Source organism: Bos indicus, chromosome 26 (genome assembly GCF_029378745.1).
Source record: "Bos indicus isolate NIAB-ARS_2022 breed Sahiwal x Tharparkar chromosome 26, NIAB-ARS_B.indTharparkar_mat_pri_1.0, whole genome shotgun sequence".
NCBI classification, from domain to species: domain Eukaryota; kingdom Metazoa; phylum Chordata; class Mammalia; order Artiodactyla; family Bovidae; genus Bos; species Bos indicus.
In genome coordinates this window covers 43351429-43367438 of record NC_091785.1, presented here as the reverse complement: position 1 = coordinate 43367438, position 16010 = coordinate 43351429, and positions in this window count along the sequence as shown.

Below are 16010 nucleotides of genomic sequence, written 5' to 3'. Positions count from 1 at the left end.
CTTCTTCCATGAAGTTACTCTCTCAGTCATCCCAGAAGTGGAAACTGTGCTGTTTTAATAATGAAGGCCTCTTTATACTATGAATTTGCCTCCAGTGGTATGGGATAAATTTTGACAAGTCATATTCTAATTCTCTGTTGTATTTATAATTCATTTTCTCAACCCAAAAGAAAGGCTCTTCTAGTTTTCAACTGGGTTGTCTGTCTATCCATGTATCTATCCATCTATTTTGCTTTTCAGACTTTCAGCATTCCAGCCTAGCTTTTATTGGATTTTGTGGTTTGGAGAATGGCTTGTACAGTTTCTGCTCTTTGTAATTTAGAGGAGTTATCTTTCTGGATAAGTAAGTATAAGTTTTTTACAAATGCTCTATCATTTGTACACCTGTGAGGAAAAGGTATAGTCTCTTCTAAGACACAACATACAGCATCCCTCTGTTAATTTACTTTATTAGCTACATTGTTTGATTCCTCTAGGTGGATAGTGGACAATATTCCAGCAGATAGAGATGGGGTAGAAGGTAAAAGAAATTGCAAAGCAAATGCGTAAAGCCGTTTTAGCTAGCTCATCATGATTTCAATGGAAACGATACTTTAAAAGTTCATTAATTTATTTGCTTTTGGCTGTGTTAAGTCTTTGTTGCTTCTCTTGCTGTGGAGCACGGGCTCTGAGGCAGGCAAGCTTCTGTTGTTGGGGCGCATGGGCTCAGTAGCTGTGGTGCACGGGCTCAGTTGCCCCGCAGCACTTGGGGTCTTTCCGGACCCAGGATCGAACTCACGTCCCCTGCTTGGCAGGCAGTTTCTTTACCACTGGGCCACTAGGCAAGTCCCTCAGTGGAAATAATACTCGATGCATTTCCTCAGAAGCTTTTCCAGGTAGCACAGGGTACAGATTCATGCAACTTTTGGCTTAGAATGGACCCTGTAGGTTTTCCGGCTCCTACTTCCTTGATTTATAAACGAGGAAGATGACTTGCCCAAGGTCGCATAGCTGGCAAGCTGAGGCTGGAATCTAAATTCAGGTCCTCGGATTCTGGTAAAGATGTGAAGTCCCTGTGTTTGCCCTGCGTCTGGTTCACTGTATTTTGTTTCAGTTTTCATTGTTATCTCTGAGACAGCTGGTGGAGATACCATTTCTTATTTAAAAAGGCCTTCTAGGACTTCCCTGCTTGTCCATTGGTTAAAACTCTGCGCTTCCAATGCAAGGGATGTGGGTCCCTTCCCTGCAAAGATCCCTGGTCTGGAAGCTAAGATTCCACATGCTGTGTGCCATATATATGTATATGTATATATATACACACACACACATACATATATATATAATATATTTATTTATTTGCAGGAACTTTACAATTGGCAAAGCACACTTTTATATGCCTCATCGAATATAATCTTCACAGCAAGTGATGTTTAAGATGGCACTGTTACCCCAGTCCTGCAGGTGAAGAAATGGGGGCTTAGACGTGGCAGTCCGGTCAGTGCTGGGGTCTTCTGCCTCCGAGGCCATGCACTCATTCCCAGGGCCCTGGAGTCCTGTCTCACCTTAGCCCAGAGCTAATGTTCAGACTCATTCACTTCTGGCATGGTTTTTCTTTCTTTTTTTTTGGTGGGGGGCAGTAAAATTGTAACATCCTAGGACATTCCCTTCTTCCCTTGGAGCAGTGCCCTGAACAGCTGGCTGGGTTTGTGAATGCAGTGATAAGTCTGGATATTATTGTTTTTTAAAAATATCACTGTAGTGTCTACACCTGCTGTAAGTAGGTTATAATCGGCTGGAGTGCACTTGCAGCATTTCTCTGCAACCTCCTGGGACCACCTCAGTTCATTCATGCCACTGTTTTCCTTCCTCTGCAGGAACATTTAAGCAGCCACGTCTCAGCTGCACGCTGCCCACCCCTCGACTCCCCCAGTGCTGGGGCTTAGCCAGTGCTTCCTGTTCTCATCTGGGAGTTTGGATCCACCTGTGGGTGGCATCACTGACTCCATGGACATAAGTCTGAGCAAACTCTGGGAGATAGTGAAGGACAGGGAAGCCTGGAGTGCTGCAGTGCATGGGGTTGCAGAGAGTTGTACTCGACTTAGCGACTGAGCAATGGAGTGATCGGGGGCTCCTAATCCCCCTCCTCAAATGTTGGGGGCGGGAGCTCAGATGGTCATAGAGGTTTCCAGGTTCTGATCATCTCTGAGTTTACCACGAAGTCCTTGTTTCCTGGAAGACATGAATTCTATTTTAGGAATTATCTTACGAATTAATTCTTAGTTGTTTGCCACACTCAGAATCTTTCCTTCAGAATTCTTGGCACTCGGCTAGAGAGCATCCTGAGAATGGCTTTCTTTCCCTCTGTCTGGCGTTTTTCTCATCAGTCACACATTTTTGTCTGGCAGGTGCCAGGCACGGACCCTCCCTCTTCAGGTCTGTGTAGGCGTCTCCTGAGAGTCCCCAGGGCCTCAAATTGGCACCTGCTCTCAGAGGTGACATTTGCTTACTTCCTCTCGTCTTGCTGTTTAGCCTCGAGCTCGGAGGGGGTTGGACAGGGCCTCTGTTTGGTTCATCAGCAGAGAAAACACTGGAGACATCGGAACTGGTCCCGGGGGGGAAGTGGGGCAGGCAGGTGGTCCCAGGCCCTACGTAGTGCTGGAAGGACCCAGTCAGGCTTGAAAGACACACAACTGGGGTCTGCTCTGCTCTGGACTCTGAAGGGCACTTCTCAGACCACCGATCTCCCCTCTACCTGGGCCATGTGAGCAGCTGTGTAGGCCTTTATATTTTAATTTTTTTTTTTTTGGCTGCGTTGAGCCTTAGTTGCGGCACGTGGGATCTTAGTTCTGCAACCAGGAATCAAACTCACACCCCCTGCCCTGGAAGAGCAGAGTCTTAACCACTGGACCACCAGAGAATTCCTCATATTTGAATTTGAACTGAAAGCAGACAGTTGCCAGCAGAAAGGGATCTCTGAGAGCGCCAACGTGCTTTATCAGCAGTGGACGACACAGTTCCAAAGTAGGAAATAACTTCCTAGGTCTTTAAAGAACTGGAACTCAGTCCTGGCTCTGATTCTTACCTCTGTGTCACCCACTGCTAATCTCTGTGGACCTCAGTTTCCTAATCTTTGAAATGGGCTGGTCAGCCCACCTTTAGTGCAAATCATCTGAAGCATCTGGAGACCCCGTGCACAGATATGCAGGCCCGGCCCCTGCACAGGGTCCTGGCCATGGCTCCTCTGCCCCCTCACGTGGCTGAGGACCTGCAAGGCCTTTGGAGCCCCAGGCTCATTTCTCAGTAAGGCTCCACCTGGTATATCCTTACCCACCACCCACACTAAGAGACTTGCTATGAACCCTGGAGGAGCCTGAGTCTGGCAGTCTCCGTTTCTGAGTCCCAGAAAAGAGATTGGATTCTTACTGTCCCAGCCTGTGTGAGATGATGACTCACTTTTCTCAAGATACGAGCCACCTTTTACAAAAACGAGGCCAAGCGTGTGCCCTGTGGGGATGGCGGGGCTGTTCCTGCCACATTGCCCCAGCCCAGCAGTTCACAGGAGTCCCCCCACCCCTCTGCTCCCTGCTGGGTCCTCTGGAAGGGGCCGGGGTCCTCACTGTGGTCCTCTCTCCCAAACCCTCGCTCTTTGGAGCCGACTCCAGACTCCTGCATGTTGTTGATGTTGGCCCTTGGCGATACTCGTGTGGGCGGGTAGCGGCTGCCCTGGTGGAGGATGCCTGGTGGAAGGAATGTTGTCACCTCACCTGGCAGGTTGACCTGGGCAGTGTGGTTCTGGAAAGTGATTTTGTACCCACTGTGTTTAGGCAATCAGCCTGGAAAGGGCTGATGGGCTAGAGGGGGCCCCTGTGAGGCCTTTGGAGAGGACCCATCCCAAACTCCACCGTTCAGGAATGATCACTGCTAGTTTGTGTGCATGCGGGCTAAGTCTCTTCAGTCAGTTCTGACTCTGTGCGACCCTGTGGACTGTAGTGGCCAGGCTCCTCTGTCCATGGGGTTCTTCAGGCAAGAATACTGGAGTGGGTTGCCATATCCTCCTCCAGGGGATCTTCCCTGGCCAGGGAGGGACCCTCCTGGATGCGGGAGGAAGGAAAGGATGTCTCCACCTGGCACCTGGCAGAGATGGGGAAGCAGCAGAAAGAATGGTGCCCATGCACCCGTGTGCGTGGATGAGTGCCGCCTGTCACTGACTCTGCCCTCCTGTGCCAATGACTGGGGTGCTCCTAGCAACCCCAAGTTCCTGCAAACTTGGAAACTTTGGAAATTGAGACCCTTGAAGTTGCTGCATTCAGCTTCCCACACACTGAAAAGGGGCTTTGAAGGGGCAGCTGGGGGTTGCTTTGCCTTTTTTTCACCCCCAGCAGACCCAGCACTGTTTTCTTCCATTTTCAGTGAAAATGAACAGAAATGTTTGACGTGACATGTTTGTGAATCTGGACCTGGGTTACACCTTGGAGGGCACGAAGGTGGCCCCACATGGTGGCAGCATCACCAGCCTGCAGTGGGTCCTGCGGAAAGTGTCTCTAACAGCTGCTCAGACACACACAGGGGATGGAAGGGCCCACGATTTCAGCAGAAAGAGGAAAACCATCCCCGTCTCTTCGGCCTCTGAGATACAAACCGAGCCTGGACGCTAGGGTGTTGTCAGAGCCAGTCAACTTCTGCGGCAGCGGAGGGAACGTTCTTTCAGCTCCTGGAGGCAAAGATGCGGGGACAGCTCTGGGGACGCTGAGGACCCACCACCCCAGGCTCTTAACTTCAGGAGTCATGCTCACGGCATCCTGATTTCAGCTTCCTGATCACCCTGTCAGCCTCGGGAGTTCTGTATGCGTTTATTCTCACTGGCTCTGCTCTTTGGCATCCCCGTCTCTGCCCGGCGCCAGGTGGGGACGTGCTCTAGTTCCTCCCGCAACCAGAAGGGTCCCTCCCTGGCCAATCTGCCTCTCCGCCTCACACTCACCGTGCCTGTTGTCTGCCCTGGTCTTCCAGCCTCCTGCCTTTACCCTTAATAGCCTCCCATCCATCAGGTCCTCAGCTGTAGGTCTCTGCAGGCCACCCTCTGCTCAGAGTTTTCGCAGCCCCCAACCCACCCTCCACCCTTGGCCTGAGCAGAGCTTTCTCCCAGCTTCCCAACTTTGCAGGCCCCGTACACGGCAGGAAGTGGCTGGGACGGTGGGCAGCTGGAGGAGGCCTTGGCTGGGGACTTCCGCCTCAGGGATCCCTGGGGGCCAGCAGTCTGGGTACTTGTGTTGCCTGTTCACACACACTGCTGCCCAACTTCTGCAGAGCCTCAGAGCCAGATCCAGATGCCCCCTCTGATGGGGGTGGGGTGTGTGGCCTGCCTGCCATTTCCCCCGGAACCATCACTTTAAGCGAATGGGGAAAACCAGCCATTAAGAGCAGGAGACAACCTACCACTGACACGGTCCCCGAAACCACAGAACCACGATCACTGCTGACCCCAGTGCCTCTGAACCTGAGCTGCCAAAACAGCATCTTTTTCTACACAAGTTGTTGTGTTAGCAAACCGGGGCTGCAGCAATAAATTACGACAAACTTAAAAAAACAAAGAGAAGTTTATTCTCTCACAGTTCTGGAGACCAGATGTCCAAAATCTAGGTGTCAGCAGGGCTAGGTCCCTCTGGAGGCTCTCAGGGGTGGAGTCTCCTTCTCCTCTTCCAGCTGCTGGTGGTGGCTGGCGTTCCTTGGCTTGTGGCCACATCACACCCATATCTTCCTGTGTCTCCCTCTTCTGTCTCTTGCAAGGGCCCTTGTCACTGGATTTAGATCCTGCCCGTCCACGGTGAGGATGATCTCACTGTGAGATCCTTAAATTACATCTGCAAAGACCCTTTCCCCAAATAAGGTTACATCACAGGTTCTGGAATAGGAACTATCTTTTTTTTTGGAGGGGTCACCATTCAACTCACGACAGCTGTGCTGTGAAAAGCCTGAAGGGGGTCCAGCAGCCTGGAGTGTGGCCTCAGGACCCTGTCCATCCTGAGAGCGATGGATGGGCTGGATGTGTGTCCTATGCTACCCTGACCTCCAAACCTCATTTGTTGAAACCTAACTTGCGAAGGTGACGGGACAAAAAACTGTAATGGTGTTGGCAGATGGGGGCTTTGGGAGGTGGCTGAGTCAGAAGCAAACATGCAGGAACAGAAACCCTTTCTTCCTGCCCCCCGAATCTGGCCCTGGGTGGTCTCACCCAGTGGTGGGTGGTGGCTGGGTGTGCTAGCTTGGGTGGAGGGTGAGGTGTGCCCTGGTGTGACACTGGGAAGTGCTGTGATACCTCTGGGAGAGAGAAGAGAGAATCGGGCTCCAGTCCTGGCTGGCTAGTATGTGACCTTGGATGGAGCATCCAAGAAGACCTTGAAACCAAAGGCTAAGTGTGCAGGTTGGAGGCCTGTTGGGTGGTGGCTGCTGCTTAAGTTATTATTTTTTTAAATAAACTCTGAGGACTAGCTGAATGACAGGGCCCAGAAAATCTAGGTAGGATTAAGTCCTGTCCCTTCCCTCTAAGGACTCACAATCTCCCTGGGGGAGAAAGCCTGTCTTATAAACTGACATTAAGGCAGACACTGAGAATGGAGTGAGTTCAAAGTTTTTGGTAGGCTTCATGGAGGAGGTGGCATTTCCCCTGGGTCTTGAATGATGAATAGGAGTTCACTGAGATACAGGAGTACTCTGTAAATGTGTACTGTGTACCAAAGTTTCCTCAAACTCAAGACTGCATCTCTTTATTGTATCTCAGTTTCTGTGAGTCCAGAATCCTCACAAGGATGAGTCAGTGTGTTGGCTGGGGCTGCAGTCATCTCAAGACTTAATGGTGATTTCACCTGGGCCTCCCCTAAAGCTGTCTCAGGACGTAGCAGCTGGCTTCCCCTAGAGCGAGTGATCAGAGAGACAGAGACGGACGTTGCAGCCTTTTAATTGTTGTTCAGTTGCTCAATCATGTCCGACTCTTTGTGACCCCATCATCCCCTGTGGTCTCCTCCTCCTGCCTTCAATCTTTCCTGGCATCATGGTCTTTTCCAATGAAGTTGGCTCTTCACATCAGGTGGCCCAAGTATTGGAGCTTCAGCTTTATCATCAGTCCCTCCAATAAATATTCAGGACTGATCTCCTTTAGGATTGACTGGTTGGATCTCCTTGCAGTCCAAGGGACTCTCAAGAGTCTTCTCCAACACTGCAGTTCAAAAGTATCGATTCTTCAGCACTTAGCTTTCTTTATGGTTCAACTCTCACATCCATACATGACTACTGGAAAAACCATAGCTTTTGTCAAGCAAAATAATGTCTCTGCTTTTTTCTGAAAGGCACATCCGTCACTTCTGCTGAGTTCTAGTCATTGAAAGTGACTTGTTAAGATTAGTCCACCCTCCAGGGCGTGATGGCCAGCGGGGTCAGGGTGTCTGGTGGCTGATTTAGAGGCTGTGACCCCATAGAGTAGCACAGTGGCCTGGCTCCTGTTGCAGGGTCCGGAGGAAGGACATGATGATGGATGGGAAACCATTTCTCTGGTTTGGGAAGCAGAGAAATGATGTTGAGGAAGATAGTTCTAACAATGGAAGAGTGTAGCAATGTGGAGGGTACACTATGCCAGGCTCTGTTCAAAGCATCAAAAGAAAGTCTCATTTAATTTTTTCACAATTCTTTAAGAGGATGGCACTGTTATGAGCCCCCAGCCCAGGGGTGTGTGGTGGTGGGATGGGCCCTCAGCCTGGGGCTACACCAGGTCCCAGACCAGCAAGCTCCTTGGAGTCCTGTAGGAAGGTTGGAGGGTGTGGGGACCACCCCACACAGCCTCTTCTGGCCCACAGAGGACAGGAGGTGGGCATCTCTGTGATCACTCCAGGGCCAACAGTGGCCTGATTTCTGTCGGGGGGAAGGGAGTGATATTTCTATGAAATAATAGAAAAATATACTTATTGGTCTCTGCCTCTGGTTCCTGGCACAGAGCTTCTAAAACCCTTAGAATTTGCTGGGTGATTGGAGTGTCTTTTGTTCTAATGAGATGACTCTTGGTGGATCGCTTTAGGATGGGAGCTACTCATCAGAAAGACCAAGCTGTGACGCTTGGAATTTTCAGCTCCCATCTGCTCCCCCTATTCTCCAGGAAGGGGAGAGATGCTGGAGTGTGAGTTAACAATCGATCACGTCTATGTGATGAAACCTTCATCAAATTCCTAGTAGTGGGAGGGGTTTGGAGAGCTTCTGGGATGCTGAGATCGTGGAAGAATGGGGGGCCTGGTGTGCCCAGAGGGCATGGGAGCTCCTTGCCCCATTCCCCAATGTTGCCTTACACATCTCTCCCATCTGGATGTTCATCTGTATCCTTTATCATATAATAAACTGGCCAACGTAAGTGTGAGCGTGCCCCTGAGTTCTGAGAGCTGTTCTAGCAGATGTCTAAACCAGGAGGGGTTGGGACCCCGATTTATAGCTGGTTAGTCCAGGCAACTAAGACGGGTGCCAACCTTGGACTTGGCAGTTGGTCTCTGAAGTGGGGCCAGTCTTGTGGAACAGAGCCCTTTACCTGTGGGGTCTGGACTGACTCTGGTTACAGTCTTGTGGAACAGAGCCCTTTACCTGTGGGGTCTGGACTGACTCTGGTTACAGTCTTGTGGAACAGAGCCCTTTACCTGTGGGGTCTGGACTGACTCTGGTTACTGCTGGAGTTGAATCATGGGACCCTCCCACCCCCACCCCACACCAAACTGGTAGCAGATGATTGCTTGATGTGTGGAAAACCCATACTTCTCGTGTCAGATGCGTTTTGAGTGTGTGAGTCACAGAGAAACACGGGAGAGTTTTTTTCCAATATAGTCCCCACGAGACTGCCAGAGGAGGCCCACACATTCCTGATAGACACACACAGGAAGCTACCACACTGAGCCCGAGGAGGTCTGTTTTGGCCTGGAAACCTCTCATCCCAGCCCCGAGGCTAAGGGGGTTCCCCTGGCAGGAAGCTCCAGGGGCACATGGCTCCATGGAGGCGAGAGATGTCTATCTGGAAAGGCCCTGGGTCTGCTGTGGTCATGGCCTGTTAATTCTCTGGAGCTGAGCCTGCGATTTAGGCGGAAACCCCCTATCACCACACCCTCATCCCCCGCAGTTATCCATCTTCTGGTCCTGTGAGCAGCTGACAGCCGAGAGGGGGTGCTTGCCCACCTTCCCCTCCAGGGAGGCGGGCAAGAAGGCAGGCACGCCTCCCCGGCCCATCCCACACGGGCTCCCGGCTTCCCGAGCTCACAGTGATGGTCCCAGCCAGGAGGAGGCAGCAGCCTGGGCCGGGCGGCCTCCTCCTCCTCTGGGGCCACTTCCCCCAGAAGAGCAGTGGACCTGGGACCGGAAGACCAGGGTTCTGGTTCCAGCATACGGCGTTCTGCTGTGTCCCAGAATGGGCCCACTTCCCCTCTCTGAGCCACACTGACTGAATGTCCCTCTTCCCACCCCACAAGGAGGCCTGTCATCTCCAGCAGAGCTTCTCCATCCTGACTGTGAGCAGGAATCACCTGGAGCTTCTTGAAACGCGGTTCTGACCCAGCAGGTCCTGGGCGAGGCTGAGGTTCCCCCTGGGGCCTCGGGACCACATTTGTGGTCTGAGCATTTTTTGGGAGGAACATAATCAGGACACGATCAGGGAACTACTTAAGGCTGCCCTGGGCTGTCCTGGCTCCAATTAGCATTTCAAAGGACTAGCATAACCCCATTAATAAGATGCCCCGTGTTAGCAGCTCCAGTGCTAATGGGCACCGACCAGGGATCTCAGGTTCAGACTCAGACCCCTAGGACTCCCAGCTTCTTCATGATCACCTTTCTCTTTGTAAGATGACTTTGGGACAGGCGCCATCCTTATGCAAACCCTCTATTATTCTTTTACGCATACAGTGATCCACCAACAGGACATTGCCCCCAGATTCCCTTACTCAGGGAGGCAGCAGAGACTCACCCACACAGGTCCTCTTTCCATCCCTTCTTGGAAAGGTGGGAAAGTTATGTACGTCCTTTAGAAAAAAGAGTCTCTGAGCAAACTGCTGGTCTGGACCAGCCCTTCCCCATGGTGGCCAGAGAAGGTGGGGGGCCCGCAGACCCCTGGTCCCCCGGAGTCCCCATCTGGGGGGTCAGCCCTGGGATGACCCCAGTGGGGCAGCTGTCTCCACTCATCTGTCCTGCTGTGGCTGCAGCTTTTCTTTCCAGGCTCAGCGTTCATGGTAAACAGGAGACACCAGATTTCTTTCCATCCTTCATCCTGACGCGGATCAACCCACCAGACAGATGTTTTCCACTTGTCCTTCCTCCAACCAGGCAAGGCAAGGTTTTGAATCAGGAGAGGGAAAATATAATTGCAGTGGGAAGTCAAACATCTTTACCCTTTAAAGGGAACAAGTTGTGCATTTATTCGATGAATACTTTCTGAGTGTGGCATTGGGATATGCTGGGGGCGGGGGGGTCCTGTCCACAGCATGCTCAGAGTCCAGTGGAGGGAGATACTGACTACAGATTGGTCTCCCGGGCACATGAAGGTGGGGTGGACACTGAACTAAAGGCAGCTGGGATGAAGGTGCAAGGCTCCTCCTGCCCCAGCTGGAACCTCAGAGGGGACTAAGCACTCTCCAGGGTAAGAAGGGCATTCCCTGCAGGGGAGCAGCCTCCATCAGTCTGCAGAGGAGTCAGGAGCAGGGGACAGGGGTAAGTTGGGGAGAAGGTGGGACTGGACTTTGGGTGTACATGTCAGAGTGGGGCCAGGTGGAAGTGGAGCCAGGGGAGGTGATGGCCTTGAACATCAGCTGAGTCATGAGGGTTGCACAGCAGAGGGGCAATGGGAGTCTCTATAGGACTCCAGTGTTGTAGGTGAGGTGGTTGGACTCATGCCTCGGAAATAGGGTGGACAGGAGGCGGGGGGCTGCAGGTGGGGGGCTGCAGGCGGGGGGCTGGAGGCTGGGGACTGGAGGGAGAGGTGGTTGGCAGAGATGATGGTCCAAGTGAGCGGTGATGTGAGTCCCAAGAAAGCCAGGCCAGGGAGAGGAAAGGGCTTGAGAAATACTCATTCAGTCAGAGCAATGTATCTCCAGGAGCTGTGGATTGAGAGGACTGAGGGAGAGGCTCGGTTTGTCCCAGAGGTGGTGGCTGGAGATGAATGGGAGGAACAGAGTCAGAGCCTCGGACCCCACTGGGGCTCAAGGCCAGGGATCCATGCTCAAGCCAGCTGGCTGGGGTGGGCTGCATCCTGGCCAGAAGGAGTGGGGTATGGGACAGGTAGCAGGGCAAGGACCTGGGAATCTAGACACACACACACCTGGGGGTGGGGAGGGAGAGATGATAGACGCATGACTATTTTCTCTGTCTAAGTAGGGCTTCCATCATGGCTCAGGTGGTAAAGAATCCTCCTGCAATGCAGGAGACCCTGGTTTGATTTCTGGGTTGGGAAGATCCCCTGGAGAAGGGATAGACTACCCACTCCAGTATTCTTGGGCTTCCCTGGTGGCTCAGCTGGTAAAGAATCCACCTGCAATGTGGAAGACCTGGTTTGATCCCTGGGTTGGGAAGATCCCCTGGAGAAGGGAAAGGCTACCCACTCCAGTATTCTGGTCTGGAGAAGTCCATGGACTGTATAGTCCATGAGGTTACAAAGAATTGGACATGACTGAGTGATATTCACTTTCACTTTCTGTCTGAGTAAGCACTTCAGTCTTACTTGTTTTCCCCCGTTTTACAGATGAGAATGCTGAGCTTTGGAAAGAGCTCACAATAGGCGTGGCTGGTGATGGATCCTAAAGCCGGCATCTGAGTGCTGACCTGCAGCCCCGCCCATGCTGCTCAGGGAGCAGACGGTCGCCTTGGGTGACATGGCCAGCAGGGCTGGCATTTGGGCTGGCATCTGACAGCCCAAACCCTGTCAAAAGAAGTAGAGTGTGTGCTACGTCACTTCAGTCGTGTCTGACTCTCTGTGACCCCATGGACTGTAGCCCACCAGGTTCCTCTGTCCATGCGATGCTCCAGGCAAGAATACTGGAGAGGGTTGCCATTCCCTTCTCCAGGGCAATAGAAATAGATAAATGGATAAATACATTGCATGTGGGTATATTTGTATGTGGGGATATTACAGAGCCCTAAAACGGAATAACAGCAGACAACAAAAAGATGGATGAACCTTCTCAATTACATTTGAATGAAAATAAAACATAGTCTGAGACTTTTTTCCCTAGTTGGTATCCAGGGGACTTCAAAAAGTGGTCCTAACATTTATGAGCAAGTTCGGCTTTCTAGCACAGGCCAAGCAGCCCATCTGACAAAGCAGTTCCTCTCTCTAAGTCAGCGTGAATGCCTTTCAGATTGCTTCCTGTTGTTTAACTGGCCCCAGGTGTATGGAACTGAATTGCACATAATCCTTGTTTATGATGCTCCCCTAGAGCTCTCCCCGAAAGATCCTCTTCCTCTTGCCTCCCTCACTTCCTCCCTTCTTTTATTCTCAGCTAATAAACAGCAGTCCATCGTCATCCGACAAGGAAGTTGGACGCCGAGGGCTGTTTGCCACCCTCTTTTCCTCCAGGAGCTCTGCCCTCCCTCCCAAGGGGACCAACTCCATAAATCTTGTGTCTGTCCTTCCTTTGCTTTTCATCTTATCACATCAAAATGTACCTCCCAAATATTTTAAATTGGAGTCATTTTTAACTTTAGAAAGGGTAATACACACTGTAATTTTTTAAAGGGCTATTTTTTTAAGAAGAACCATTTTAGATTTACAGAAAAATGGAGAGGATAATACAGAGAGTTTTGGACATTTTTCCCCCTCTCAGAATTTTATTGCTATTTTGGAAAATAGTTTGGCATTTTCATGAAAGTTGAGCCTTCACAAATCTTACATACCAGCAATTCTTCTCCTAGGTATGTACAAAAGTATTCTTAGCAACACTAATATCAACATTGGAAGCAGCTCAGATTCTGTCAACAAAAGTAGATAAATAAATACATTGCGTGTGGGTATATTTGCATGTGGGGATATTACAGAGCCGTAAAACTGAACAACAACAGGCAAACAAAAAGATGGATGACTCTTACCAATCGAATTTGAATGAAAATAAAAAGTCTGAGATTTTTTTTTCCCCTAGTCAGTATCCAGGGAAATTCAAAGAGTTGTCCTAACATTTAGGGGCAAGTTCGGCCAAAGGCCACCACCTTCGAGAACAGCATGAGCAAAAGTCAACAGAAAAGGGTGGGTCTCTGTTTGCAGGAGGACCACCTCAGGATGGCTTTGGAGCTTTGGGCACGGACAAGTTGAGTCAAGATGAACAGAATGGAAAATACCTGTAGAAAGTCATAATCCACCTAGAGAGCCCTTGGTAGGTGAGGAAGGTGGGGTGAAGTGGGGAGGGCTCTGCCAAAGCTAGAGAGAGAGAAGCCGGCTCCCGAGGGAGGCCCTGGAGAGAAGGAACCTGAAGTTGGCCGAACAAGTATTGCGGTCATCAGAGAGGAGCCCAGAGCTGGGCAAAGACTTTGCCAAATGCTGCCCCAGCTGAACAAACTGTCCCTTAACCCCATCCAATTTCCACGTTCACCTAGCAACCCTCACATTTTTCTAAAGTAATTTTTATTATAAAACTGTATAAGCTTATAAAAGAGAAGAATTTAAAAAGGCATAAAGTAGGAAAGAAAGAAGGAACAAAAATCATCTGTGCTTTGGAGTATTTCATTTTAGCCTTTTTTCATATACGAATAATCATATTGTACCCATTGTTTAAGTCATGTCTTTTATCCAAATACTTTTTCCCATTATAAACCCTTTGCAGTCATCTCTTTTTTGAGCCGTGCTGCAGGGCATCTTAGCTCCCTGCTGAGGGATCGAATCCCTGCCCCCTGCAGTGGAAGTGCAATCTCAACCTCTGGACCGCCCGGGAAGTCCCTGCAGTCATCATTTTTAAGGAATGTATCTGTTCATTGAATTGAATCTCCCTTTCTTTCTCCCTTTTTCTCCCTATCATCCATCTATCCATCCATTCTTTGAGCCTATCCATCCCTCCATCCATCTATTGCATCTGCACTTCGTAGAATATATTCTATACAGAATTTGTGTATATATTCCAATGGCTGTTCTCCAATGGCTGGCTATTTTGGCTGTTTCTAGGTTTTCACTATTATAAGTAATCCTGCCAGGAATGTCTTGGTGCAAAAAGCTTTTTCCATATTCAAATTATTTCCTTAGGAGAGATTTCCCAGAAGTAGAATTATTAGATTAAAGGGTTTGAATATATTTAAGGCTCACGATACTTAACGCCAGATTGCTTTCCAAACGTATGGCGGCAGTCACCTTCCTGCAGGCAGCCTATGATCAACCCTGCTTCATTGCCCTTTCTCAAATGCTGAGTGATCTAATTTTTAAATAGCTCCATTAATTTGTGACACCAGTTTAAAATAATCAGTAATATTTTAGAAAAGAAAGGAGATGCCCTAGAGTGTTAGGGGCTGAGAAAGCTCTAGCCTGCAGTGTGAATTATGTTACTGTCTGATTGGTTGAAAGTGAATGTGTTAGTCACTCAGTTGTGTCCTGTTCTTTGTGACCTCATGGACTGTAGCCTGGGTTCTCTGTGCACGGAATTCTTCAGGCAAGAATACTGGAGTGGGTTGCCATGCCCTTCTCCAGGGGATCTTCCTGACCCAGAGATTGAATCTGGGTCTCCTGCATTGCAGGCAGATTCTTCACTGTCTGAGCCACCAGGGAAGCCCAGCTACTAGCCTGTTATCAGAGATTTAAAGGCCAAAGGATCCAGCCAGGCATCTCTTGGCTCTGTCTTAACAGCAGCCGTGTTTGAAGAAAAGGATGTGATAGCAAGAAGGAAGAATAGGAGGACACCAGCCACCGGAGAGGCCACTGTTGGTCACCTAATGTCTATTTCACTCCTCTCCTTCTCCCATAGACAGAAGCTGCAGTTTGTTCAGGCAGTTGAGTAGATTCACTGCTCACAGGAAGTGTGAGCTGCAACCTCAGCCCCAGGAAATGAATCACCACGGGACTAACGTAGGCATAATAATATCATTCCCACTGGCCAGCCATTGGTCAGAAGTGGGCATGTGATGCAGCTATGGTGAATGAAATGTGAGTCAAAGTTGGGTAGATGGGACAGATTTGGCTAGCATGACTCGTTAGCCCTTTGCCCTGTTCTTTTCTTCTGGTCTGGGATGTGAACGAAAGGTCAGAGCTATGGCAGCCTTCTTGTGACTATGAGTTGATAAGCATGAAGACAAAAGCCAACACCGAGGATGGCCAGGCGCAATGATAGAGTCTGTGTTTGAGCAGCTGATCCACCCTTGGGCTATCTATCCCCAAACTTCTTGTTATGCAGAAAAACCACTTTAGACAGTTTATGCCTCTTTGGTTGGCTTTTCAGTTACTTGGGTTTGGATGCAATCCTACAAAGAGGTATGTTGGCATACTGTTTTAGTCAGGACAAATCGTGCTAGCCGCTATAACAAACATAGGGCTTCCTTGGTGATTCAGTGGTAAAGAGCCCTCTCGCCAAGCAGGAGATGCGAATGTAATCCCTGGGTTGAGAAAATCACTTCCCAGGCCAGGGATGCAACTCCCTGCACTGGCAGGTGGATTTGTAACCACCGAACCACCAGGGAAGTCCCAGCTTGTCTTCTCTTAAATGCTTTTTTTTTTTTTTGCAGTCATGGGTACTGATGCTGTGCAAAACTCTGGGCCACACTTGGGTGGGGCTCAGATACAGATGAATTGGGGTTCTCACCCTCAAGTAACGTGCCAAATGCTCAGCATCTATGCCCACACGTGATGGGGGAAAGGACAGGAGAAGAGTCAGGAGCAGTGCTGTGGCCAAGAGCCCAAAGCTCTGAACCACACAGGGTCTCACAGGGGAAGCTCACTGGTCAGGGCAGCACTGGCCTCTCTGCCCTCTCAATGCTACCATTCCTTCATTTGCCCAGGCAATTCGTGCAAAGCGCTGAGGACGGTGCCTGGCACAGGGCACTTTCTTTTCATTCCTTCATTC